This window comes from Macrobrachium rosenbergii, chromosome 51 (assembly GCF_040412425.1).
Source record: "Macrobrachium rosenbergii isolate ZJJX-2024 chromosome 51, ASM4041242v1, whole genome shotgun sequence".
In the NCBI taxonomy this organism is placed as follows: Eukaryota; Metazoa; Arthropoda; class Malacostraca; order Decapoda; family Palaemonidae; genus Macrobrachium; species Macrobrachium rosenbergii.
Window position 1 is genome coordinate 23723388 of NC_089791.1, and position 5000 is coordinate 23728387.

The following is a 5000-nucleotide window of genomic DNA, read 5'->3' on the forward strand; positions in this document are numbered from 1 at the left end:
GATATGAAGTTGTGTTTTAGTTAAGCGTTGTATCAGAAACAAGACATTCTGTTCTACCATTAAGCATCTGAAATTGTTCTCGTTTTAGTTTTCTGAAGAGAAAACTGTTGTGCCGGCTTTGTCTGTCCGTCCGCAATTTATTCTGTCCGCACTTTTTTCCTGTCCGCCCTCAGATCTTAAAAACTACTGAGGCTAGAGGGCTGCAAATTGGTATGTTAATCATCCACCCTCCAATCATCAAGCATATCAAATTGCAGCCCTTTAGCCTCAGTAGTTTTTATTTCATTTAAGGTTAAAGTTAGCCATAATCGTGCTTCTGGCAGCGATATACGATAGGCCACCACCGGGCCGTGGTTAAAGTTTAATGAGCCGCGGCTCGTACAGCATTATACCAAGACCACCGAAAGATAGATCTATTTTCGGTGGCCTTGATTATACGCTGTAGCGGCTGTACAGAAAACTCGATTGCGCCGAAGAAACTTCGTCGCATTTTTTACTTGTTTGTGATTGTTTTTGTCTTAGCTAGATGGTAATATTAGCATGCGGTCTGAAGTTCAGGTATCCATAGAAACGTAGATTACTCGAGTTATGCATTAATATTTGACGATAATATTTGCTCTTAACATTATCTTTTGATCATTAATATTGATCGTGTTATGTGCGAACGTAAGAAACTTCCAGAGTCTATTTATACTTTATATAGTTTAGTCAGTGGCCATGTCTGGATTACAAGAATAATTTAGCATGATGCAGCGTGGCTGTTGGTGAAATTTTTACTGCTATTTCTTTCCCTACTACTACTGCTATTACTACTAAAACAATTCTCTCGTCTCCAAAGGCATTTCTTCGAACCTTGATGTCCTCGTGCGTAGGAGCATTGAGAGCGAGTCCCAAAACTAGAGGGTTTATAAATATGTATGCGTTATGTAGTTTAGTAAGTGGCCATGTCTGGGTTACGAGAATAATTTAGCATGATGCAGCGTGGCTGTTGGTGAAATTTTTACTGCTATTTCTTTCCTTACTACTTCTGCTATTACAACTAAAACAGTTCCCTCTTCTTCAAAGACATTTCTTCGAACCTTGATGACCTCGTGCGTAGGAGCATTGAGAGCGAGTCCCAAAAACTAGAGGGGTTTATAAATATGTATAGAATCTGGCGGATTAGCCAAGACAGCAGCTACCAGCTTCGCGCGCTGTAAGGCGCACCTGCGTCCTCTCCATCAGTTAGGCGCGGACGTAGTCCTACGAGTTTGTTTGACGTAGAACTAAGTTTGTTTCGGCTGAGTTTTGCTGCCTAATTAGAGTACTTTCCGTCGTCGGTGTGATGTTTTTTTTTTAACCACGCCAATATTTAAATTGCTACCGTCGTGGTTAAAAGGGGGAATACAGGTCAGAGTTGTATAAACGTTGATGATTTCTGACGGCGTTCGTGTTGGCAGTGAGATTCGTAGGTGTCGCCCTCGCAAGGCTTGTAAATATAGTCGGCTGTGTAAAATTTCAAATATAAATCCAAACGTTTCGGAAAATACTGATCTCCTAAACCTGAATTTTTAAAATAATGTAAATCAAAGCAACAAAAATTAAAATGTATGAATAAAAGTAAAGTTGAAAACGAATATAAACAAGTAAAAAATGCGACTAAGAAAGTTATTTGTACAACATATAATAATGCCGTATAAGCCGCGGCCCATGAAACTTTCAGCCACGACCTGGTGGTCTGCCCTATAGCGTTGCCAAACGCACGATCATGGCTAACTTTAACCTGAAATAAATTAAAACTACTGAGGCTAGAGGGCTGCAATTTGGTATGTTTGATGATTGGAGGGTGGATGATCGACATAGCAATTTGCAGCCCTCTAGCCTCAGTAGTTTTTAAGATATGAGAGCGGACAGAAAAAGTGCGGACGGACGGACAAAGCCATCTCAGCAGTTTTCTTTTACAGAAAACTAAAACGGGAATTTAATTGATCAATAAAAAAATAACGTATACTGAGTATAAGAGATATAGCCCCCTGCAAAATAGATTCCATTGTTCTTTCTTCGTCGAAGCGTGCACTATGAGCTCTACAGCTGTAAAAGTTGGCAACTGTTTTCCATCAATGTATTCGAAATGATTTTATCATAGCCGCGCACGAAGCGTGTTGCTGATAGCTTTGTGGACTGCGCCAAAGATTCCAGACCTTTGCTCGGCTTGTCCGGTTAACGTGTTTAAACACAGGCCATGTGTTTGATGTCCCGTTTTTCCACATCTCATGAACTTCAGCCGAAAGTCGTGATTCAAGGTCATTTGCGAGCTGTGATTCGTGTTAAACTCTCAGTGCGTCGATCACGCCACTCTCCATTTTAGTTGAGTCGAATCGTTTTGTGTTTATTAAAAAAAAAAAAAAAGGTAAAAAAAACTAGTTGGTACTTGAAGTTTGGTTGCTATGCACGCATACGACCGCTTGTCACTATGCCTCAGTAATTTACACTTTATGTAGAAGTAATTGCCATTACTGTCAAATATATATAAAATAATTTCTGAGTTTATATTGAAGCAGTGACTGTTTCTCTTTGCACTGTGTATAATGGAGCACTACATACATTGCAATCAGTCATTGTACACAAAGCAAAGAGAATTAGTCACTGCTTCAAAGCATGTCTTAGTTTAACCAGACCACTGAGCTGATTAACAGCTTTCCTAGGGCTGGCCCGAAGGATTAGACTTATTTTACGTGGCTAAGAACCAACTGGTTACCTAGCAACGGGACCTACAGCTTATTGTGGAATCCGAACCACATTATACCGAGAAATAAATTTCTATCACCAGAAATAAATTCCTCTAATTCTTCATTGGCCTGCCGGAGATTCGAACTCGCGGCCAGCAGAGTGCTAGCTGAGAACGGAACCCACTCGTCCAACGAGGAACTATCACTGCTTCAAAGTAAACTAAGAAATTGCAATGTATAATGACTAATTGCATTGCACTACATACATTACAACTAGTCATTATATATTGAAATTTCTAAGTGTATTTTGAAGCAGTGACTGATTCTCTTTTCTTTGTGTATAATGACTAATAGGAATATATGTAATGCTCTATGTAATTAAATTTTATTCCAGCTCGTTTTGACGATTTGATGCCCTATATCCTCACATTAGAAAGGAATGATACATTATAAGTTCCAGCCGATTTGTAAATACAAACTTGAAAGGTCTGTGGACTGATTAGGCAAATGGAAACCGGATCACTGGGTGTATGGACTGACATGAAAGTGACGCCAAGACGCGGATTAATTGATCAGTTGATGATAAAAGTCTGTGTGGACCGATTTGCAAGTGAAAACTAGAATAGTACGTGTATGGACTCATTTATGGGCGATAACCGGATTCCTGTTCGTGAACAGATTTGGAAGTGAAAACCAGGTGGTTGTGTCCTCAAATCTTCATTGCATAATATTTGGTTCGCTGTTATGGTCGCTAGTGTCGTGACATGCCGCTCAGATGTCGCGAGTTCGCGCCTCCCCCCAAGACGATGACAAAATCACTGGTTCTGTATCATGATCAGTTACTGCTGCAGTGTGGGGTCTGCTGCGGTGGGAGGTTGAAACTAACATTCTTTGGAAGCTTGAATTTCAGGTGTGCTTGTTCCATGTGAATAGGTTTCATCTACTGAAATAATAATGATAATATTGCATAATTCGTGGAGGAAAATGCTCTGTGAATGCTCTAACAAATAACGTAACTGGAAACCAGATTTTTGAATGGGGGTAAGTTGCAGGTGATTAAGTTAGGAAGAATACTAAGTATCGTGTGTAATTTGATTTTTCAGTGAGAGACATAATTCTGCTTGCATGGACTGATAAACAAAATGGAAACTTCATTCTGTGTGGTGCCAATTTAGAGGTGGAACTTACTTCTGCCTTTGAATATTTTTTTTTCTGATTTTTTTCAGCGCAACGCCTATTGTGGTCCATCATCTAGACATTTTTTGTGTATATATTTAATAAATCTGGTGAGAAATTATATGAATTTTGTTTGGTAATCATAGATTTACTTAAGGATAAAAGGAAATACTTGGATGCCCGTATAAAGAGAAACTATGTAAGTTATCCTTTTGACTTCTATGAAGAATAGTATTAGCTCTCTCTCTCTCTCTCTCTCTCTCTCTCTCTCTCTCTCTCTCTCTCTCTCTCTCTCTCTCTCTCTCTCAGTATATATATATATATATATATATATATATATATATATATATATATATATATATATATATATACATATATATATATATATATGTGTGGTGTGTGTGTGTGTGTGCTGCCGTTTGCATTCTCATTTAGCGGTCACATTCGTTTGTAAACCTCTATTTTTTCCCTTGTTCTTGCATAGTGCATGCAGCGAGAATTTAATAATACATATAATCAACAACTTTAAGTAGGAAAGCAAGTGTTTGCCAAGTATTTTCAGTTAACTTTTTGTTAACAATAAACGTACAACCCAATAGCTCCCTGGGATATCTCGAGGCGATAAACTAGCAACTAATGTAGTCGAATTGCCAGATATTGCCATAACTTATTTGATACGGACATATCATTAATTGAACTTGCCGAGTTGCCAAGTGCTGTAAAAATAAAAAAGTCTCCTTTGGAGTATATGATGCAATTACGTTACCTGTCAGTTTTAGCAGTTACCTGGTAAGGAACTGGGAGGGATTTGGCAGTTGTGGGAGATTCACCGACGCGATAAAGAACGTAATAGAAGGGAATTAGTCGAATTATCGTGATCTAAAAGGAGGTGCACGCCTTTCTTATCTCTCGGGATGGAATAAGCAGCGCAGCGCACCTGCCCGGCCACATACATAGGTATGACTTTCAAGGTACTTAACATACGCGTGCTTGTTTTTGCTTATGAAGGCGGGGTGGGGCGCCTTCGTTTTCGTTTTGTTTCTCGCTGTTGCAACTTGTTGTGGTAGGCGCTGGCTGGTGGTGGTAGGTAGTATTAGTAGTGGTAGTAGCCAGTGG

The 5000-nt window shown here is 39.3% G+C and overlaps 1 protein-coding gene across 6 annotated transcripts in view; it reads left to right on the forward strand.

The window, feature by feature from the left end:
- LOC136833218 (collagen alpha-1(XVIII) chain-like) overlaps positions 1-5000 on the forward strand; it is a 665928-nt gene that overhangs the window by 333953 nt on the left and 326975 nt on the right. The gene's annotated exons all lie outside the window — the stretch shown is intronic.